Source organism: Silene latifolia, chromosome 3 (genome assembly GCF_048544455.1).
Source record: "Silene latifolia isolate original U9 population chromosome 3, ASM4854445v1, whole genome shotgun sequence".
Lineage (NCBI taxonomy): Eukaryota > Viridiplantae > Streptophyta > Magnoliopsida > Caryophyllales > Caryophyllaceae > Silene > Silene latifolia.
This window is the reverse complement of record NC_133528.1, coordinates 89,836,429-89,861,558: the sequence shown is the minus strand read 5'-3', so window position 1 is coordinate 89,861,558 and position 25,130 is coordinate 89,836,429. Positions and strand designations below refer to the sequence as shown.

Here is a 25,130-nt window from a genome sequence, read left to right as displayed (position 1 = left end):
CATTCTTAATAATATTTTTTGTCCCTCTCGATGTTTTTTTGTATGTTGTAAAATAATATCAACCAAAGTGTACCCAACAATATCGTAGTCCATACCAAAACAATATCAATGTTAACAGACTTTTAAATCCCTATCGATTGTTGTTATTTTTAAGAAGCTATAAAACAATGTCAACCATTGTACATAATAATATCACACTGTCAAATATTAGGGAAAAAAAAAGTGATTCATTTTCATTTTTTGGGAGACAATATCACAATTAAGAAGTAACAATATCACACAATAGTATGCACAATATCACAGTTGAATTTAAGAATTGTTTTTAAGAACAATATCATTAGTAATCGCTAACAATATCATACATAATACATAACAATATCAACGATAAAAGTAGAAAGTCTCACCATATCTCGAATTCAAATTCAGCTCTCCTTAAAAAGAGTCGACCACGTGTCCCATGTGTCATATATCGTTTTGCTTAAGTTTTGCCAATTCATCAATATTATCTTCATCGAATTTTAAGATTTTTTCTATATCACCCTGTTGTTCATAAGGGCATCTTATTAGTCTCCATAAAACACATTCTACAATACCTAATTTAAAAGATGATAAATGTGTGTGTGTTTCCATACCGAGTGGGCAATGCCATAGAAAATTCTTGTCAATTTGTCGTTTCCCTTTTGAGAAATTTGGAACTCATTGAGCAATATTGCCCATGCTTCAATTACCACTGCTTCTATCTTCGTGTTAGGCAACAAGGACTCAATATCTTCCCTTTGTATACAATGGAAAGTTCCAAAGTTGCAGACAATTTCTCTATTCCATTTAGCAAAAATATTAGCATATTAGTTATTTTTTTAAAGTACTAAAATGGTGCAAATTAAGTCATGTCTTACATTTAAAAAATTGTTTAAAGAGTGACTTACAAATTGCTGAATGTATGGTCCGTAAGGAAGCAATAATCCATGACGTCCTTCCGATTCTTCAAGACAGTTCAAATAAATTGCGCTTCAACATCGATTCGATACAAGGATATCATCTTTGACTGGCAAACCACATTGAAAAGTACACCCCAAATTGTGAGGTACCATATCGGTTGAAGCACGTACTCTGTCTGAGTGCAACAAATAATCAATGATACTTCCCTTCCCTGCTGCATCTAAACCAGCATTTGTTACAACTTCCTTTAATTTAGTCACCACATTACTATCCTCATTCATTTTATCAACCACAACAACTGTTTTAACAGGCTCCTTATCAATCACAATATCTTTTTCAACTCCCTTCCCTGAATTGAATCGATTAATGACCTCGTCCAATTGAGTCGCCACTTCTTGAACCTCATTGGCCTTCTCTTTCTCGGCCTCTTTTTCAACACAATGTTGATATGTTGTATCATGATGAACGTCTTCATTTGTTTTGTCTTCAACAGGCTGTGTTACTCCAAAATCAACATTTGGAAGAACCTCCTCCAATTGAGTCACAACATTTGTAACCTGATTGTCCTTCTCCTTCTCTGCTTTTTCCCCTGTAGCAATATCTACCTCCTTATTGATAACCTCATCTTCAACATTCTCGTTTTTTTTTCCAGCCTCTCTATCAATGTCCTCCTGATTTGTTGAACCATTATTACCCACCTCATTGTGTGCCTCTTGGACTGTCTTCATAACTCCCAAACCTTCATTTGTGTCTAAATTAATGTTTTCATTCAACTGAGTCAACACATTTGTCTCTTCATTAATGGTTTCATTATCTGTTTCCGTGCTGGCTCTAGGAGTTGTAACACGATTCATATCCTCACTAGCCCGTCCTTCTCCGAAAACAATATTGTCTACTATGTCATTCAAATTTGAATACATATCATAATCCTCATCATCTTTTTTTTCATCATCAGCACTATTCAAGTTTTTAATATCAATAATTTCTTCACCTTCTTCCTCGTGATCACTGCTGATTTGAAGATCTTGATCTGTACATCCTCCATATTTTTTGTTCAATTCCGCGTACTGAATTTTTAACATGTCAGTTAGTACATCAAACGAGGGAAGCCCTTCTCTTGCTTTCGCCCTTTCATAAGACCTTGCTATCAACCCATCCATAAAGGCATGATATCCAATATCTTTCATGAAAGGCAAAGTTTGTGTATTGGGAGTATCTTGTTCTTGCTTCTCGATGTATCACAATTATCGTGTTTTCTTCAAGACTTCTTTTTCGTTTCAACATCTTTACTACAGTCTTTTGTGGCAGCAGTTTGGGTAGAAGTAGTTCTTTCATCTATTGAATTGCTGGGTTTCGTTTTGATGAACTTCTTCATGTTATGTACAAATCTTGAAAAGAACAACTCGTTGTCCCTCTTTATACGCAGATAAGCTTCATGAGCACTCGCAAATGACATAATAAAAATATTAAACAAGAGTATTAAATATTTAATCACAAAGAATATCATAATTTATTGAAAAAATATCACCATTATTCTTTAATAATATCACAACATTACACTTGCTTGTAGATGTTAGGGAAAAAAAGTGATTCATTTTCATTTTTTGGGAGACAATATCACAATTAAGAAGTAACAATATCACACAATAGTATGCACAATATCACAGTTTAATTTAAGAATTGTTTTTAAGAACAATATCAATAGTAACTGCTAACAATATCATACATAATACATAACAATATCAATGATAAAAGTAGAAATGTCTCACCATATCTGAATTCAAATTCAGTGGCTCCTTAAAACAATATCACGTGTCCCATGTGATATTGTTTTACAATATCACACTTTATGTGACACAATATCACTCTATTTGTCTTACTGTGAATCAATATCATAAGCATTACAATTGGTTGCTATTATGAAAAAATATCACAAATAGCCACCATAAATATCACGATTAAGTAATGAACAATATCACAGTTTGATAAAATATCATTAACATTAACAAAATTTAGTCTCCCTGGCAGTTTTTAGATTATGGTAAAACAATATCAACTTGGGTAAACAAAAGTATCACAATGTGTTCAAAACAATATCAAAGTAAGAAGAAAAGGAATAGATGTAACTGTAAGGACAACAAAAAGACATTAGTACTTACATCCATTGCTCTTGCTTTGATTTCTTTATCAGTTTCAACTCCTTTAGGCAGCTTAATCATGATGTAGCCCTCTTTTGTTTCAGGGTCAGCTTCATCATCATCTTTCTCAGAGGTTTGTGTAAGTCTCATCTCCGGTTCTTCTGAAAAGTTAATCATCTCTTGTTAGCAAATGCAATTTTATCTTCATCAAAGACTCAAAGAAACATACTGTAACAGCTTGAGTACTTAATCATAAATATACATAGGAATGTTGTATTGTCTCCTGACCTTGATGTGATAAACAAATTGGGTACTCAATTTTCGAAATTGGTGCATTCCCCAATATTGCTGTTTGTTTCTCATCTTCAACTCTTGATGCCAGACTCTGATCATCCCAATGTTGGATTAGCGGTAGCGTGTATTTCATAGCCTTGCCCTTAAAATTGAACCTATGGAAGTAGGCTAGCATAATCACTAGTAGGCAACCGGTGATATTCGACTTCTATTGTTCTTTCCATCCCTTAATACTAGCAGTCATCTCTTCAAAGACATAATCACACCAATCATAGTCTCTAATTTTATTCACATCCGCAACAGACTTAACAAGTTTTAAATCTAGGGTTTTATTTGTATTTGGCGCTAGGAAAATGGACATGCTATACAGAACAAACATTCTCTTAAACTCATCACCAGCCTTAGTACACGCCATCAATCTATCATGCACATCCTTCACATTAATTGGAGCAGAAGTACCTTTCACACCAAACTTCATCCTCCAATCATTTTTCATTTTGGTGTCAATCACAGTAGTGGCATTCCCCCTTTTTGTGGTGGTTACTTTATCACCTGTCCTAGGTAGTAGAAACATGTCATGGACATCATGCTTTGAAAGCAGAAAATCCAACTTTTTTGTTCTAAACATATTGCTAGAACAGTCATATGCTTTCAAGACCCGATTCAGGATTCCATGTGGTAGTTGAGTTACCTTTAACTTTAACAAACCTCCAAATCCAATATCCCTTACAGCGTTCTGTTGTTCTTCATTTAAGTTCTTAATCAACTCAACCAACTTTTTTGGCCTACACTTAGTCTGAAATTCTGTTCCCTTCTTTTTGTGTAGTTTAGGCTGCTCAACTTCTTGAATTGCGACTTCTTTGTTCGTGTTTTTATCTACCAGCTCCATAGTATTGTTTTCTTTGTTATTCTTTGTTTTCCTACGTTTATACTGCTTTAATGTTGTTTCTTCAACATTATGAATTGCTGCTATTGGCCTCTTTTCGCTAATGGTTATGTTAGGTTCATCTGTAACTGCCAGTTCCATTTTCTTGCTAGTAACAATCTGCATTTAAAATTTTATTAGTATCACATTCTGTGCTTAATAGTATTAGATCATATAAACAACGAGATCAAGTTACATATAGTATCACTACCAATTCTTAACAAAGTGTCACACCTCATGTCAGATAAGATCACCGTTAAAGAAATGTTTCTCAATTGACCTAAACTATGAAAATTAAATAGTATCACTACCTACTCTTAATAGTATCACACTTAATAGTATCAACAGAGAACGAGACTTTCCTCATTAACAAGTCCAAATTTACTGGTTAACACTAGATTTCACATTGAACAATAGTATCACTACCTACTCTTAATAGTATCACTACCTACTCTTAATAGTATCAACAGAAAACGAGACATTCCTATTTTTTGCAATTGAAACAAACAAAACAACTAATAATCATCTACAACTATCAAATTTAAATAGTATCACTACCTACTCTTAATAGTATCAACAGAAAACGAGACATTCCTCATTAACAAGTCCAAATTTACTGGTTAACACTAAATTTCACATTGAACAATAGCTAACCCTATTTTTCGCGATTGAAACAAACAAAACAACTAATAATCATCTACAACTACAATCGATCATAGTTTTTTGTTCAATGTATCCATGTTATCGACGGAATACTGTTTAAACTCATTAACAACTAAGACACTGTCTAAATATACAACAACAACTTGAAAGTAAGCATTTAAACTCATTAACAAGTCGAAAATTAGTGCTTAAATGCTATTTTTATCATATAATTGAACTCAATTTGCAGTAATTAAGAACAAAATCAATATGTATAATCAAATTAGAATCGCAAAAGATGAACAAAAATCGCAAAAATGTAACAAAACCGATTAGAGCGTACCTCGACGATTTTTCAACCTAATTTCAAATTCAACGATATTATGCAAAGGATTGAACGACTGAATCTATATTATTGATATCAAGTTGATATCGTCTTTGAATTTTTAGATTTTTGCGGATTTTTAGTGAGATTTTTGAGGGAGTATTTGTTTTTGTGTGATTTTTAGAGAGAGAAACAGTTTTTAAAAAAGTGAACGGTTTTGTTTTGTTTTAGAAGTTTAAGCGCCATTTTCCGTCAATATTCAAATATGATATTCTTTTGCCTTACGCGTGATATTGTGGATGGACTCATGGACTCAAATATTTAGGTGGACTCACCGGATCCCGCCTCTCTCTCTCTCTCTCTATATATATATATATATATATATATATATATATATATATATATATATATATATATATATATATATATATATATATATGGCGGGTTCTGTCGAATCGCCTTAACGTGTCTTAACCGTACGAACTAGCTTAATTTGAACTTTTTTTTTTTTTTTTTTTTTTTTTTTTTTTTTTTTTTTTCAGATACACTTTATTTCTTTACTACATACACTTCTCATTAGATACATTTTATTACATATGTAAATACAAATTTTTCAACACTAAAATTATAGATGCACTTATACACTTTTTTAAACTAATTTTTTTACGGATACATTTTATATTTTTTGCGGATACACATGACATTAAAGCCAGATACACATTTTAATATTTCTGGATACACAAGTTTATGCTTCCGGATACGCATCATATTAATACCAGATACACATGGTTATATTGCCGGATACACATGTATCTCGTATTAATACCGTGTGTATCTAGGGTGGTATTTTGTGTATCCACCCTTCTACCATACTACCACAACCGACCACCACCTACGCCACCACCCCCCCCCCCACCATCCCCACCACCCCTACCACCAGATACGCATGTATCCAAAAGCATTGACTTGTGTATCTACAATACTAAAAATTAGATACACATGTATCCACCAGAAATACCATGTGTATCCGGTGGTATTACAGTGCGTATCTGGCGTTGTATTTTGTGTATCCAACGCGACCACCCCCCATCACCACCACTACCACTAACTAGTAACACAACTGCCATCACCACCACCACCACCACTGCCGTCACCACCACCAGCGCCGTCAACCTATCACCGCCATATTACCACCACCCCCACCTGAAATCACCACCACCAACAGCTGACCATCTAAACCACCATGAATCGCGATCACCACCACCAACAGCTGACCATCTAAACCACCAGATCGAGAAAACAAAATTAGAACACGATTACCACCACCAAAACCCGCCGTCACTGGCAGAAACCAGTATATACGACGACTTGAATTAACCGAACCTCCATCATCATCACGAACTGTAGTCGACAACCACATCATTTACCTTGCTGAACAACAATGTCGCGCTCTCATTTTATTTTTTTCAAGTTTGAGATCTAAAATGCTAGATCGAAAAATTTCCGAACAAACCCAATAACGCCGGTGAGAGACTGGCCGTCGTCATCACCTATGTCACATTCCATGACTATTCTCCCACCTCTCCTTTCATTTCTCAGCCCCTAGAATGCTAAGTTCACACGACTACCCCGAAACCACCACCCCGACGCCCTCAATTTTTCACGACAACCAACAACTCCGTCAAAGATCAACCACACTACCTTCCACTCCATTTTAGCCTCGGTCAACACGCCTCACAACCATTATAGATCTCGTCACAATAATTGAAAGGACCGAAACCACCTTGAAATCCACTCAATCCCATTCAAGCAATATGCATCGTCACTTTCATTCCCTTTGAACCATTCAGGAAACTAATAACACCGGTGAAGTAATCGGAATATTTAAATCTCGTTTTCTTCAAAAACCAAGTGATTCAAACCATAGATCTGCAAAAAACAAATATGAATTTCAGAAAATTAATAGCATTAGTGATTTTTTTGAAGGATTTCGAATCGCATAGGGTGGTTTTTAGTTGACCTGAATAATGAGAAAGAGGATGAAGATGAGGTGCTGAATCGGCGTTTTGATGCCGGAGTTTTTGAAAGCTCGATGAGAGTGCTAATATTGAAGACGATGTAACATTTGGAAAAACAAAAACCAGATTAAGTGAGGGTTGCCGTCGTCGGAGTTCCGTCGAGTTGGTCGGCGTTGGTGACTAGGATAAGTTTAGGGAGAGTAGGTGGAAGAGGATGGAAGATAATTTGTGTAAATATGTAATTGAATGTCAGGGGATGGGTTTATGTGGGAGAGTGCTTTTTATCTTAGCCGTTGATTAGTTCAATCTAGTGGTTCTTATTAAGTTCGTACGGTTCGTAACTTAATTTGGTTCGTACAGGATCCTGATTCTATATAAATATATATATATATATATATATATATATATATATATATATATATATATATATATATATATATATATATATATATATATATATATATATATATATATATATATATATATATATATATATATATATCACTACAAAATAAATGCGGGAAACTGACGGAATAATCCTGACGGAAATTAAAGTCGCCAGTTTACACGGAGAACCGACGGAGTTCTGACGTAATTCTGACGGAATGGATTCCTGACGGAATTACCGTCAGAATTCGTCAGTGAAATCACGCGCGTTAACCCAATTTAATGCCGCCAAAAAAACGTTAGGTATCCTGACGGAAATTCCGTCATAAAAATCAAAATAATTGACTTTTCTGACGGAATTTCCGTCAGAAATTTTATCTTTCCTGACGGAAAAGTCGTCAGATAGACGAGTTAACACTAAGAGAAGGACCTCAAATATTGATTTTTTTTCCAGTTAAGGACTCAAACTATTAAAGTTTCCAGTTAAGGACTTCAATTCCAAAACAGTCAACTTTTCCGTAAACCTTTCAATTATCTGGCAGAAAATGGCTCCCGTAAGGTTGTAATTTAATAAAAAACTTTAAGCTTTTGTTTTTTGTTTTGCTAACATTCAAACTATGGAGTACGCACGTCGTATACAGAATTAGATAGCATATTACTTCCCAATTTCCCATTCATTCTCCACTCCTCCTATCCTACTCTTAAAGTTTGTCTTTGATAGAATTGGTACTTACTTTCATGCTCCCTTTTTCTTTGAGTTCAGTTATTCATTTAATCTTGACAATTGAACTTCATATTACTTGTTAATTGCTTATTAGTTTCATCTTTTCCATCCATTAAATTATCAGTTTGAGTTCAAGGCTACTCTTGATCTCTGTCATAGTTTTAAGATCAACGTCATCGATTTCGCGACCAAGTTATCAAGGTTTGGAGATTTAACATTACAGCATCTTGCCAGATTTAAAGATGGTAAATTGAAGTTAACGAGATTAAGCGGCGATAACCGTTACCGCAACTGTGAACGAAACTCATTTTTAATATTGTGCTTTCTAAGAAAAAACTTAGTCCACCAATTATAAGCACAGTACACCTCGCTTAGGTTGCGCTCTTATTACAAGGAATTTTTTTTGATGAGTGAGTCATAAACTCATAACAATGTTCACTTTTCTGGAAAATATGTGAATTTAAGGCTGAGAGTTTATTTTTATGGTAATTGTAGTTTAAGAGTGAATCAAAGACACTAAAAATAGAGGGAAATTATTTATTCTGGATGAAGAAGGTATGCAGGTAAGACAACGAAGGCAAGGAGAATGAGAAGTAGTTATTTACAAAAAAAAAAAATTAATAATACTCCATACAAGAACAATGCTTTATTTTCATGACAATTAATGATGTGACTGCGTGAGAACAAAGATAACGGAAGAACTAACGGATTTGATGAATGAGTCCCTTAACTGTAAACTGTAATAGTTGAGACCCTTAACTGGAAAAAAAAAGGATAATTTAAGTCCTTCTGGGGGAAATTAGAAAACAAGGAAAACTGACGACAATTCCGTCACATTCTTTAAACCAAAATAAATAAATACCATTGTCCTATCTTTGTGAAGTTTCAAGACCAAATTCATTACAAAGCCCCTACTTTTCGTTTTGAACTTATGTGGACTCTCCGAGATGACTTCAGCAAAATGATCAAAAGTTGTTGGCAATACCAGTTTGAGGGGTCTTATATGTTCGGTCTTTCTCAAAAATGCAAATTTCTAAAGCAAAAGGCTAAATAATGGAATCAATCTACTTTTGGCAATATTTTTAGACAACTTTCAATTGCTGAAAATAAGCTAGAGAAAATACAAAAGCAACTAGGGTCATCACATATAGCGGCTTTAGAAGTCGCACAATTGAAATGGTTAAAAAAGCGTGATGCTCTTCTTAACTATAATCGCATGTATTGGCAACAAAAAGCCCGTATAAACAAATCTAATTTTGGAGATAATAATATAAAGTATTTTCAAAATCATGCCACAATTAGACGTAGTAAAAATGGTATTAAGCAATTTATTAATAAGGATGGTGCGTTTTTTATTGATCAAGATCTCATTCAACAAGAAATATCTAATGAGTTCAAACTAAGATTTACAAAGAATCAACTTTGTCATTTTGATAAAAATGAGGATTTTAGGTCTATTAGTGGAATAATAACCGATGAAGAATGAAGATAACAATTTTCTTACAAGTAAGATTAGTAATGACTAATGAGGAAGTTAAAGAAACTGTTTTCAGTTTTGCTGCAGATAAATGCCCCGGACCTGATGGCTTTCCTGCAGAATTTTTTCGAAAATATTGGGATATAGTTGGAAATTCTATTACTAAAGCAGTTTTAGCATTTTTTCATTCTGGTAAACTTCTTAAAGAAGTCAATCATACTTTTATAGCTTTAACCCCTAAAATTGATAATCCTCAATCAGCAAACCATTTTCGGCCAATTAGTCTTTGTTCAACAATTTATAAAATTATTTCAAAAATTTTAGCAACTCGTCTCCGAAGTGTCTTACATAAGGTTGTACATCCGTATCAAGGTGATTTTACACCTAATCGCTTTATTCAAGATAATATCCTTCTAGCGCATGAGATCTTTAACTCTTTTAAGCGTAAAAAAAGGTAAAGGAGGATGGATTGCTATTAAACTTGATATAGAGAAAGCATATGATCGACTTGAATAGAACTTTATTGAAGAGACTTTTACTCAAATGGGTTTTAATCCCACTTGGATTTCTTGGATTATGGAATGTATTAAAACTGTTTCTTTCTCGGTTCTTATAAATGGAAGACCAGGGAACGTGTTCACATCTACTCGAGGTATTAGACAAGGAGACCCACTTTCGCCATATATTTTTATTATGTGTGCTGAAGTTTTAGCAAGATCTTTACAAAAGAATAGTGATCTTATTTCTAGTGATATTGGTATTAGAATTGGATCTGGATTGGAAAAAATTCCATTCCTGACTTTTGCGGATGACACTATCATTTTTGCTAAAGCCTCTAATCATAGTTGCAGAACTATTAAGTCTATTTTAGATAAATTTTGCACGATTTCTGGACAATTTATTAATTTCGACAAATCGACTTTCCAGTGCACTAGAAATATTGACCGCTCACTTCGTGGATCTTTTAGAGGTATTCTTGGTATGAATGAAGAAGCTCATTTGGGTAAGTACTTAGGTTGTCCTTTAATTGACGGCAGAGTGACTAAAAATATGTTTCAAAGTATTATTAATTCCTCTTACGCTCAATTATCGAAATGGAAAGCGAATTCTTTATCGCAAGCTGGTAGACTGGTTCTTGTTAATGCTAATCTTGCCGCGAAGGAAACCTTTCAAATGCAAAGTTTCCTCAAGTATCCATAATAGATTAGACAAAATTAATAGAGATTTTTTATGGAATAAGAATCCTTCACAGCGTTCTCCTAATTTAATTGGTTGGCATAAAGTTTGTTTACCAAAGTCTCTTGGCGGATTAAAATAAAATCCTCTGAAGTAGCTAATAAAGCCCTTCAAATGAAACTTTTATGGAAAAGGATAATATATGGGTCAAAGTGGTAACTAAGAAATATTTGAGAAATTGTTCACTTTTTGAACATAAGCCTAATTCAGTTTACTCCTGGCAATGGCGTAAACTCATGAGTATGCGGGACATGATTAGAAAGGGGTTGAGATGGCAGGTAGGTAATGGTAGCAATATCAAATTTTGGACTCACAATTGGGTTTTTTCTTATCCTCTTACTACAAATATAGATTGTCATAATAACCTTGACTTAAATCTTCTCGTTAGAGATTTCATAACCCCTGATAAACAATGGGATGCCAGTAAGTTATCAGATATAGTAAATAATGATATTGTTAACCAGATAGTTAATATTTCATTGCCGCACAATGATATTACGGATACCCCTTTTTGGGGGTTGTCTGTGGATGGAAATTTCTCGACCAAAACAGCGACATTGTTAGCACAAGGCTTGTTCGATAGAAATATTGACAAATGTGAATTTTTCTGGATTTGGAAACTAAATGTTCCTCCAAAATTGAAATTTTTTATTTGGAAAACTTGTGTAGATGGTCTCCCTACAAAAAGTAGGCTTCTAAGAAATCATATAATTGTCCCACCTCAATGTGTTTTGTGCAATCATTCAATTGAAGATAAAAATCATTTTTTTTCAAGTGTTCCTTGATTGCATCAGTCATCCAAGACATGAATATCTTTAGCTTTAACAATTTTTTGGCAATATACCATAATATTGCAAGTCAGAGATTTATAGAGAAACTTAATCATCTTAAAATTTTAATTCCAAAAGCCGAATTCATTAAGATTGTTTTTATTTGGTGGAATGCATGGTTCCATAGAAACGATATTATTTTTAATGATGTTCATTTTAATATCAACAAACTTATTCTTTTATGTAATAATAACATCAAGATTTGGAACGAGACTACACATAAGGATCTTAACAATCCTGATAAAGACATGTCGGTTAGAAATACTATTAGCAAGAAAGAAATTTGGTGGGAGAAACCTAAAAATGGATTTCTAAAACTAAATTTTGACGGATAAAAAATAGATAGTAATAAGGCTGCTCTAAGATATTCTATAATAGATCATAATGGTAAAGTCGTTCTGCTAGGAGCAAAAAAGTGCGGATCTAATAGTATTCTTGTTGCTGAAACTCTCGCTTTAAAATAAGACATTTTAGCAGCTAAATACTTAGGAATCTCGAAGTTAATTGTAGAAGGTGATAATTTATGTGTTATCAACACAATCCGTAGTACTTGGGAAATTCCTTGAGAAATTTCTAGTATTATCAAGGATGTAAAATTAGATCTTTAGTCTTTTGATGAAGTGATAATTAAACATTGCTTTCGTGAATCCAACAAAGTTGCCGACTTTATGGCTTCTATTGGACATGAATGTCCAACTCTTTCGAGGTGGTTTGAAAGCCGGTGGCTTCAAATTACCTCTATCATTCGAAAGGATGAAATAGGTTGGTCCTACCTTAGATGATCAATCTAGTTTTATTACCTTATCAACAAAAAAACAAAAATAAATAAATAAAGACAATCCTCACTTTCACCCTCACTCTCGCTCTCTCACTCAGTCAGTCCCAAACCCTAACCCCCAAAAACCCGGCACTCCCTCCCTGCCTCCGGCAATCTCACCGGCGTCACCACATCGGCCGTCCACCACGAGCGTCTCTCCCTCCCTCCGGCAACCTCTCTTCATTTTCTTCTTTCTTTCCGTTTCTCCTTTTCTCCTTCCTTTTTTTCTTTTTCGGATTCTCCTTCTCCAGCCACCACCGGCCATCCCGCCGTCCTTGTGCTGTGGACCACCACCACTGATTTCCCCTACTCTTCAAGTCTTCGTCTCCTTCAACATCGAGGCTTATTTTTCCATAAATTGGAGGATTTATAATGTAAGTTCTCATGATAAATTGGTTTCTCGTATGATTTCTCATTTTCTTAATATATATTTGTATTGATTTTGAAGTTTAATTATCATCTTACTTTTATTTGTTCATTTTTTATCCAAAATTTGGGGTTTCTCTAATTTCAACGCAAAGTTCATTCTGTATGTCTTGTTTCTAGGTGGACATCATTTCCGAGCCCAATCTAATCTCATATTCTTAAAGGTAAGGTATGAATCATCCTCCGGTCTTCTATTTACATGGATATTTTGATCTTAAATCTGTTTCAACCGAAAAGTTAGGGTTTCTTAATTTTTGTTTATCTTAGATCTGTTTGAAGTATTAAAATAGGACTTGAAAAGATTCGGAAATTTTATGTTGTACACTAATTGATTCAGTTATAAGTTTTATTGTTCTAGTCATTGTTCTACTCATACTACTTACTTTCAGAATGTTTTATTCATTGTTAATCGACTTTCAAATTCTGTTGAGCCCTTCATAGATGATTATGCAGCTACACAAATGTGATTTTTTATGGATTATGTAGAAAATTGAATTTGTCATCTTATTTTTCTGATTGGGTTTAATTTGATTTGCAGGGTATGCCTAGTTTTGCAGTTACTTTGATAATCTTGGGGTTTTCATAGTTAATCATCCATATTAAATACGAGTAATGGGTTTGGAAGTTGTAGATGATGATATCGATTGCCTTGTTAATGAAGGTGATGCGCCGGAGAATGCTATTGATGATGGGTGAGTATCTTAATTTAAGTAAATAGCCTTGTATAGAAATGCTGCATTTTTTTGTTCTAGAAATGGTCATGAATTTGCCAAGTAGTAATCCATTTGTGTAATCGTGTTTGTGATAAAGTAAGTAGTAACTGTTAATTTGGTGCATAAGATGCCCCTTGCTATATACTCCCCTATTCAACCACATCTCATCCAATACTTTACGGGTTTTTTTTAGGAATGGGTCTTGGACTTCTTGCCCCTCTTGCATGTGTTTTCATAAATTGTCGATCTAAAAACAACCATGAATTATCTGATGAGACAGACTGAGTATTAAACTTCAATAGAGATGGGTCTGTTTATAGGCATTTTAATCATAAAAGTCAACATTGGATTGAGGTATGATAGCGTTGGTGATGCAACGACTACAAATATGTATATAATAGAAGTATCTTATCATACTTTGAAATTTAGGGAGTGACTAGTCCTTGTTCATTAGTCATGAGGTTATTAAAATGTAGGTTTCTTCATAAGTGATGATTACATTTACTCATTATTTTGATTAGTTTGAGAATTGCCCATGAGCCCACCCATACTACTTACTCTAAGCTGCATTGTATTTTAGCATACTATGCTGTTGTTTGATTGCTACTTTAGCTGGGTATTATTTGGTTGTGTAGGATGCAACCCATTGAAGCAAACATTACTACCATGTTTCATTTAAAAAGATTTTAAAACTGGTAAACCTAAGTTCGATCTTTTAGTAGAGGATTTTATTTTACAAGTGATGTTTGACAATTCAATGCGTATGCTCATCATTTTTTGATGGCATTATCTTCTTTTGATTATTTCACATTTCTGAATTTGTTCATCATATGACCTATTGGTTAGCTATGAGCATATGTCGCATTTGTCATTGCGTGTTTGTTAGGTTTCTACTGTGAGAGTAAAGGATATGGTTTTGTCAAATTCAATACCATTAATTGGTTCATCTTGTCGTTTCCTATAAATTTATCATCTGTGGTATCGTGTAGGCTGTGTCTGAAGATACCGAGTTTCTACCTGCACTGATTTTTATTGTCAAATGGAGCCATGATTTTTATGGCTAGATAATACAGTATGGTTTAGCAAATCGTGTATCATATTCTCAAATAGAGTTAATGCTGCCCTTTGTCTAGCTATGGTAGATGATGCTACTATGTTTTAGATTTCTAGTTTGACTCTTTTGTCATTGAAATCCGACATCTTCTCTTTTGTTTTGTACAAGACCGTTGCATACTTATTAGTTACTATAGCATTCATTAAATAAGGAACATCACATGAAATGAGGCCATTGTATGCACACTACAGTCTTGTTTAAGGTTTTGTTGGTTACTTTTTGTGACATGAATGGGGGGTTGGATATTTGCTATTTTTGTCTAACTATAGGGTGTGTTTGTTGAAGAACTTCTCAGGGTTTTGATTAAATATTGCATCAGAGTTTCATTGGATCATGTTTGTTCAGCATTGAGGTAAGTGATTATTGGTAAATTTATATTTCTATAGAGTATATTACTTAGCCAAAAGATTATAAATTTCGGATTTGATGACAATGGTTAACCAAGCAAGTGAAATGGGCATACTATAAATTAGAGTTTATAGCCACTTTCACTAGTTAACTCCTATGTATGCTCAAGGTGAGATAACCCAGAATTGATTTATGAATCAAACCATGTAGAAGCGGTCATTAACATGACTGATATGTTATCTTTAGTGTCTTACCAGGTGTCTTGCTTGTTTTTCAGTGCGATATTATTTATGTTAAAGAAACTTTCCTCAAATTAGTATCGGTTTACTTTTACATATGCTCGTTGTAATTACATTCATTCATCTTTTTTCCTTATCCATCATTTGTGTAGGTGCAAAACGTAGGGATTATCAGGATATTTAGGCGAACATTAAACCATCCAATCCTTTCGTGGCCAAGCGCCCTTGCTTTGTCGCTGTGTGTTATCCCTTGTGTTACTCGGACTCGGGTACGCCGTATTTGACTGGATACGTATCCGCGTATCCGATAAGTCATTCTCAAAATTGCAAAATCCCTGGATACGGTCAATGACGTATCTTGACCAATTGTCTGGACACCGATACGATACGTCAAATAAATTATAAAATTATAAAATGAGAAAAAATATAAAAATCTGAAATTATAACATTAATTTGATAAATTAAACTAATTCCCCAAGATGTGAGCCATGTTTTTGCAAAATCTAACTTCTTTAAAGTTCAAGCCATGTTTCTGATTTACTGGCTTCTGCAAAATCATTCTAACAACTTCCAAGAGTTCAAGAGCAACTTAACTACTTCAGGTTCTTAACTAGGTTCTTAACTAGTAACAGACTAACAGACTAAAGAGTTTCATAAAAGATCATCAAACAGGAGCTTCATGTATTGCCCCTTCCACTTCACCATCCTCATCTCCAAGTGCAAAGACGACTCCTTCCAGCTCCGGATCGTTCATGGACAAATCTGCCAGCTCCACAATTTCGGCATCCACATCGTACTTGTCGCCGCCTAATAAAAATTAAGAAAATAAAATGAGTAGCAATGAAATTATAATTACAAATATGAAAAGAAAAATAAGTAAATACGAGTAACATATGAAATCTTGTTATCTTACCAATATCCCAATACTTAGAGGGACCATTTTTATACTTTTCATCTTGTCGAGCCAAGAGACGAAGGTTATTATGTACTTTAACCAAGTCTTTTGCTCGAGTTGAAGTTAAAACGGTTTCTTTTCAATGTGAGGATATTGTCATAATGGCTCCAGTTCCTTTCACAACAAGACGAGGATGCCGGCTTTGAAGATGAGGAGCCGTAGAACCATAATTAGCCCACCAACTAATGGGCTCTTCATCATCTCTAGCTGCTACAACGTGTGCTTGGCTGTAAAAATCTAAACCCGACGAGAATGCTCCATACTCCTTTAAAACGCTTCTGAATTCTTGAGGATCAACAAATAATCGTTGAAAACATATATTTCTTTGAGAAGAGACCTCTTGATCTTGGTGAGGTGCAACTCTTTGAAATATATTCCGACCCTCGGTCAACCACTTAGTGCCATAGTATTTCGGGACAAGCGAGTGAGCAAGACAATGAAGCGGAGTATTACTTTTATTCCACCTCGACTCCAAGACTTGTTGTATTGCATCAAAGAAAGGTGAAATATCAGAATCAATATCTTTTTCCTCTTTCTTGAATATAATCATTTTAACCTCTTCAATCATGCTATCCCACAAATCATATACCAAGTGCAGAACGGGAGCATCCTTATCGCCTATGCGAATCATCTCGTATATGGGTTTAGCAAACTCTAAAAAGTAGTATATTTTCTCCCACCAAGACTCATTCAATATAAGACTTCTAATATTCTTAGCTTGGATGCCAGTAGGATTATTAGACGACCTAAAAAGAATTCTCCATTCGGGATCAATAACCATCTGGTCAAGTGCGGATTTTACCAAGGCTAATCGCTCTGCAACTATATAATGTAACTATATAATGACTTGCAAATCTGGTTTCGGCAACATGAAGAAGCTGATAATTAGAATATTTGTTAAATAAAGACTTCACCATATCATGCGCACTAACGAATTTTGAAATCTCCTTGACTTCGTCACAAAGGGAACTAATCCAGTGACATTGATGGTAGTTTTCTGAATTTTCTGAAGGTTCACATATGCTTTTGAATGCTAAGTTAACACAGTGAACTACACAAGGAGTCCAGAAAATTGAAGGATGCTTTTTTTCAATCAAACCACCTGTACAAGCAAAGTGAAAGAAAACATAAAAGCCCAGCCTAAGTCCTAATGTCTAAACACCAAACACACAATCAGAGTATCAACAACAATTGAAACCAAATTGAAAATTTACCTGCAGCTTTAAAATTTGAGCCGTTGTTAGTAACGACTTGAACAACATGTTCCGCACCAATTGCATCGATAGCATCAGAAAAAATTTGAGCAATGTAAGCAGCATCCTTTCGAATACCTACGCATCAACCGAATCCAAAAATACAGCTGTGGTACCAGAAGCTCCCATGATGTTGATAATGGGTTTACTTGATCCATCCGACCACCCATCAGAACATAACGATACCCCCTTTTGACCCATCCATCTTTTATGGGCTTCAATAGTTGGTCGAGGTGTGAACATTCTTGAGCAAGTAAAGTGGTCCGTAGACGATTGTACGACGGTGGACAGTACCCAGCGACATTGTAGGTGGATAACTTGTAACAAAAGCTTCGAAAATGTGGATTTCTTACAAAATTAAATGGGATGGCACCAGAGTAAAACATTCTGGCACACTCTTTATCAACATCGTCTCTATCTTTAATATTAAACGCCTTCGTGATAGTAGATTGCTTACCTTTTCTTTTTTTTGGTTGAACTAAATTGGAACCCGACGGGAGACTAAGATAATCGGATTTTTGCTTTGCTTCCTCCTGTTTCTTCTTTTCCCTTGCATTTGCCAAATCCACCTCAATTCTGAGTTGCCTCGCTATTTCCAGAGTAACTTTAGAACATGCAACAATTCCTTGATTTTTTTCCTTGAGTAAATGAGCAGCCACTCTTGAATATGAGGAGGGTTTTTCAATACCACAATAGTTACATTTCCAACAACGATTTCCACCACCGTCAGCATTACGGCGTAGCAAAGTAACATGTTTCCAAAGAGGGTATTTTTCCAAATCTAAGTTATTTGTTTGAGAAGTAGACATTTTTTTGTATTTTGATTATTTTGAATGGATTTGTGATATTTTTTAACCATTTTGTGTTGATATTTTATAGGCAATTTGTAGGATAAAGGAGTTGAAGAGACTGGTAGAAGAGTTGCAGAGGAGCCGTTTTTTGCCCGGGGAAGAGAAGAAAGAGGAAGGTGATTAGAAGTTTTAGGTCTATAAAATTGTACTAATAGATTTCTTTGATTAATAAAAAGTAGGTAAGGTGTCATTGTGTCCTGCTAATGACCGTCATAAATCTTGTAATTTTCCTTTTTTTTTTTTTTTTTTTTTTTTTAGTTTAACATTTGTATTGTATCGATATCGTAAGATTATAACTCGTATACACATGATAATTAATAACTCATATAATCGTTCTAAATATAACTCGTAAGATCATTTGATTGAGTTATAATCGTATAATCGGGTATAATCGGTTACAGCTATAGAGCTTGTTTATTTGATTGGAGTTATAATCGTATAAACGGGATTAGAACTCGAGATAACTCGTAACTTCACTTTGATTTGGATTATAATCGTAAATATAACTCGTAAGATAAGAACTCGAGATAACTCGTAACATCACTTTGATTATATAGGACTTATAGATGTACTGTTAGTTACGGCTATAAAGCTTGATCATTTAATTTGAATTATAATCGTATAATTGTGAGTCAACTCGAGATAACTCGTAACATCACTTTGATTATATAGGACTTATAGTTGTACTGTTAGTTACGGCTATAAAGCTTGATCATTTGATTTGAATTATAATCGTATAATCGTGAGTCAACTCGAGATAACTCGTAACATCACTTTGATTATATAGGACTTATAGTTGTACTATTAGTTACGGCTATAAAGCTTGATCATTTGATTTGAATTATAATCGTATAATCGTGAGTCAACTCGAGATAACTCGTAACATCACTTTGATTATATAGGACTTATAGTTGTACTGTTAGTTACGGCTATAAAGCTTGATCATTTGATTTGAATTATAATCGTATAATCGTGAGTCAACTCGAGATAACTCGTAGCATCACTTTGATTATATAGGACTTATAGTTGTACTGTTAGTTACGGCTATAAAGCTTGTTCATTTGATTTGAGTTATAATCATGTAATCGTAAATATAACTCGTAAGATAAGAACTCGAGATAACTCGTAACATCACTTTGATTATATAGGACTTATAGCTCGTTATCATTTGATTTGAGTTATAATTGTTCTAACTATAACTCGTAAGATCACTTTGATAGCACTTTAGGAGTTATATTATATGTTTATTTCGATTATAATTAATAATTGTTATCATTATTTTATTGTTAAATTGTTATCCTTATCGTTAAATTGTTACCATCTTCATTCCATTTTTTTTAAAATGCTTAGAAATTATGTTAAAATAAAGTTTAAATTATTTTAAGATTAAAAATTTACAATACAAATGCTGTATTATTTTTGTTAAATTTCCCTAATTTTGTCATATGTTTGAATTTTACTTTTTACTTTTCTATACTTTTATTACTTATACCCCAATTACGAGGGGTTTTCTAAAAAAATTCAATTCATAATTTCGTTATTTACATTTAATTATGTTTAGAATAAATATCTGTATTTTATATTGTTATGAAAACATGTACCATTTAAAGAGACATTTTATAATAAAAGAGGTACAAAAAATATGTAAAAGGGTGCGATAAAATGGTCTCTCAATAACATAACTTAGTGTGAGCAGCTAGTCTTGCTTGTGATGGGATAAATAGTTTTAGTGTATCTTTTAAGTACGATTGTTCTATAAATTGACATATGTTTGATTTTTGTGTTTTCGTTATATGAAATTGTCGAATTTCCGCCGGGAGAAATTTACGTCACTCACAAGTGTTAAATAAAACAATAATAAAATAAATTAAGTTTCATCTCAAATAAAAAAAGTACCCACCCTTGTATGCAAATTCTTATTTCAGACGAGTTATTTTCCATCTAAAATAAGCAAACTATCGTAAAAAATTATCCACAAATTTAATCATTTTACGATAAAATCTTACTATTTTTTTATAAAATATTGTTATCATTTTAAGAGTAAAAAATAAAACCGTCTAAAGTTATTTGAAACCGTGTAAAACAACACTTTTGCAACTTGTATTATAAGATAAAAAGGACAAGAATTGTGCACCACTTGTCACCTGTACACTTAATTTAGGGTAGTGATAAATTCACGGCCAAAATGTATGGGCACACGGGATTTTTTTTTCCATGACAAAGGTACCCTTAAAGTCCCCTCTTGAGATCCTGATCTGCACTGTAGTGGGCCCTAGTTGAATTGTCCTTATGCAAAGAACTTTCGTGTCCCAATACATTCTTACCGTGAATTAATGGACACCCTTAATTTAATATATACTTCAAATCTTCTTCTATAATCCATCTTCTTCTATTCTACAAATTTCAGTCGGTGTACATTGAAACTCCCGCCCTCCCTCCAAAAAAGTTCTCTCCTTCTTTTCTCAATCGACAAACAGGACAAGCTCTTTCCTTAAACTGGTATTCGGAGCAGAAAGAAAGAACGAACCCTCCTTCCTCTTCCATCAGCCGAACTACGTGTCGTATCGGTATCCTTCGTCTTCCATGTAAGTCGTCCTTTCTTCATCTTTTGCTGCTATTTTGCTTGCTTTTTTTTTTTTACTGTCAATCCCGTATCCGTATCGTTCCAATAAATGTCGTATCTGATACGTATCGCGTATCGTATTCCGTATCGTATCGTGTCGATACGGAATACGTCCCCTGCAAGACGTGTCGGCGTAACACAGGTTATCCCTTAAGAAACAAAGGTACTAGGTTTAGCCTAACCTTCATCTTTAGCTTTATTGATGCAGGAGCAATGGGTAGTAACGAAGTGCAATGGGTAGTAACGAAGTATTGAAATGGAATATGCTGAAATAAATAAAGATTATTGAACACTCGTCAGGACTGTTCAAAATGCTCCCGTATTATTCAGACAAGTTCACGTGTTTACTTCGCATCCAAGGTAGTGATGTCGAGACTTCTTGCTTAAGGAGTCATATCCTAGTATGTTTAGAATTTAGGAATAAGTACTATAAAGGTTTAAATTTGTAGTAACACTTTCCTAAAATCTTTAGGAAAACCTTCCTAATTCTAGTTCTTTCCTAATCTGAGCAAGATTGCAATAAGGCAATTGCCATCATAAGGGGCGGATTTCCTAATCTGTTTAGGACAATTTAGGGAAGTCTCGGGAAGGAGGTCGGTTTCTATTTAGTATAAATAGGGGTCTTATGTATTCAATTTTTAATGTTTGAGAATTAATACAAGTTTTCTTGTTGCTTATTGCTTGCGAGTTTTGAGTGTTTTATTTCTTTCTTGCGTGGGAGAGATAGAGTGTGGGTTGATCCTTGCGAGGTGAGAGTCACAAAAACCAGTCGTGTGTTATAATCAACTTTCTTGCGAGGGAGGAGAGAGTGATCACGTCATATCTTTCAATTTTTCGTTAAAAAACATATAAAAATCAAATAAACAGTTTAATTTTCCGCTGCTTATTTTCAACATAAACCGAACAGTCCAAATCCATAATTCCGAGTAGATTTTACATCAAATTGGTATTAGAGCTTTGGCTCTTGATTTCCATAAATCCAAGACGGTCCTAGGGTTTTTAATCGTTCGTTCTTAGTGCTGCCATGTCTCGAAGGCGACGTAAAGATTCGGAAGCATTGGAGTACGAATTCCTATTGAATGAATTAGAAAGAGGACTTGATCGTTTTTCTGCCCAGTTGGATAATTTTGAAAGAACACTTGTTCGATCTTATGAAACAAAGAAAGAAGAAGTAAAGATCGAGTCTTTTGAAGTTGTTCACGACAATGAAGAAGAAAAGGAGCAGCCCGTGAAGAATGTCAAAAAAACGGAAGAGAGTAAAATCTTTTTTGGGGAAAGTCGAATAGAAGGTGATTCTTCCTTTAATCTTGATTTACTACCTGTCTTTGATGATTTTGAAGATGTTCAGCAAGAAGGAGAGGAGCATGTAGAGAACAAGGTGGAAGAGGGCTTTGTTGATGACCTACTTGTGCGTGATCAAGATGTGCTACCGAATTTGGCCAAAACGGAAACAAACAAAGCTAATCTGGTATTCAGTAAGGTAATGTTGCGTGTTGGTAATTGTTCGGATTTTCAGTTTAACAAAAAGTATCAATCACCAGTCGAAGTATCAATTGACAAGAAACTTTACGGTGGGGGTTGTCAATACTCTTTGTTGTTGAATTCGGTTCATGTGGGAGCTGCTTACGGTGGGTTTACTAGCACCTATTTCGAATTTTTTTGTTTTGTGCAATGAGGGAGGTGGGGTGGAAGGCACAAGCAAAGATTGTTTAAAACCTATAAAAGAAGAAGACACAAAAACCGATGGCTCAAGGGGAATCGGTTTAAGAACAAAAGAGAGGGGTATATAAGCTACATGAGAATTGTTACATTGAAGGATTTCACAAAAATTCTACATGGAATCGTAACTATTATCATGATTAAATTCTTATGGTTTGTTTATCCGGGTGGTTTCACATATCTTAAAAATTTGAGGACAAATTTTTTCTAAGAAAGGGAGAATGATGTAGGAGCAATGGGTAGTAACGAAGTATTGGAATGGAATCTGCCGAAATAAAGATTATTGAACACTCGTCAGGACTGTTCAAAATGCCTGTATTATTCAGACAAGTTCACGTGTTTACTTGGCATTCAAGGTAGTGATGTCGAGACTTCTTGCTTAAGGAGTCATATCCTAGTATGTTTAAAATTTAGGAATAAGTACTATAAAGGTTTAAATTCGAGTTGTAGTAACACTTTCCTAAAATCTTTAGGAAAACCTTCCTAATTCTAGTTCTTTCCTAATCTTAGCAAGATTGTAATAAGGCAATTGCCATCATAAGGGGCGGATTTCCTAATCTATTTAGGACAATTTAGGGAAGTCTAGGGAAGGAGGTCGGTTTTTATTCAGTATAAATTTGGGTCTTATGTATTCAGTTTTTAATATACACATTGAGTTTGAGAATTAATACACGTTTTCTTGTTGCTTATTGCTTGCGGGCTTTGAGTGTTTTATTTCTTTCTTGCGAGGGAGAGAGAGAGTGTGGGTTGATCCTTGCGAGGTGAGATTCACAAAAATCAGTCGTGTGTTACAATCATTTTTTTTGCGAGGGAGGAGAGAGTGATCACGTCATATCTTTCAATTTTTCGTTCAAAAACATATAAAAATCAAATAAACAGTTTAATTTTCCGCTGCGTATTTTACAACATTAAACGAACAGTCCAACGTACTGTTCTAATCTCTAAAACCGAGTACATTTTACATCATTTATTACTTTAAAAAGGCTGTCTATACAACTTGAGTTTACCAGTGAAATATCGTAGCTTTTTAATCGTAAAGAATGCATTCTATTAATACTCCAGTTTATAAAGAATTCATGATATGATTCTGAGCATGCTGTAATTTTCTTGCACCTTTAGGTACATCGACAACCATGATGTATTGCAGCCTTGCGGAGTTGTGCTGTTGTTGGATTTGAAGAGTGCTGCTGCTAATTCCTTCCCTTCCAGTGTAGCCAAAGCTTGATATTTTGCTTGTATTATTTTTCTTGTTATGATGCTAGACTTAGTATAAATGTTTCTCTTTCAGTTGTGGATCAGTGTGTCATGTGTGTGACATTTATGCCTGATTTAGAATTCCTAGACCTGACTCCATATGGCCTTTATAACAATTTGATTTGGTTCAGTTTAGAGAACATTTGAGAAAGAGCGCATTTTTTTTTTTAAAAAGTAAATTTTTCTGACGGAAATTCCATCCGAAATTTGTACAGTAACAAAAATTCTGACGGAATTTCCGTCAGAATTTGACTTTTCTGACGGATTTTCCGCCAGGAAAGTCAATTTAATGTTGACTTTTAGCCAAACCCCAGAGAATGTGGTTGACGGATTATCCTTCAGGTTTCCGTCAGAAATACGAATTACCGATGGAAAATCCGCTAGGATTGCGTTTTTCGTGACGAATCGTAGTGACGCGCGTTCCTGACGGAAAATCCGTCAGGAATCCGCATTTCTGACGGATAAGGGCTGCTATTGACGGATTTTGTCCGTCAATTTCCCTTGTTTTATTTGTAGTGTATCGGCATAGAATTTTATGTTTAGATAACATATTTCTTGGTCCAAAAAGTATCAATTATTGACCGGAATTGAGACGAGAAACATTTTATTAATTTTGATGCACCTAGTACTCATTTTTCATGTATCTAACAATTTTCACGCACCTAGAACTCGTTTTCGTGCACTTAGAGCCTGATATTTTCATGCACCTAGTAATCATTTTCATGCATGTAACAATTTTCATGCACTTAGTATTGGTTTTCGTGCATCTATATCCATTTTAGTATACCTAATTGTTTTTTTGTACATTAAGTTTATATTTGTTAATAAAATCAAAATTTTTTGTTTAGCTATACTAAAAATGTGTTAGAATATGCTAAACTAA

The 25,130-nt window shown here is 34.3% G+C and overlaps 1 long non-coding RNA gene across 4 annotated transcripts; it reads left to right on the top strand.

Moving 5' to 3' along the window:
• The first annotated feature begins 12,775 nt into the window (after positions 1 to 12,775).
• On the top strand, positions 12,776 to 19,020 carry LOC141647772 (uncharacterized). Of its 4 annotated transcripts, none has more exons than XR_012545836.1 (5): positions 12,776 to 13,126; positions 13,299 to 13,342; positions 13,804 to 13,870; positions 15,291 to 15,357; positions 18,680 to 19,020. It is a non-coding gene; the product is annotated as an uncharacterized LOC141647772 (long non-coding RNA). The 4 variants fall into 4 exon arrangements; XR_012545835.1 differs by having other exon boundaries at positions 13,717 to 13,870; positions 15,301 to 15,357; XR_012545833.1 differs by having other exon boundaries at positions 13,717 to 13,870.
• Positions 19,021 to 25,130: the final 6,110 nt, after the last annotated feature.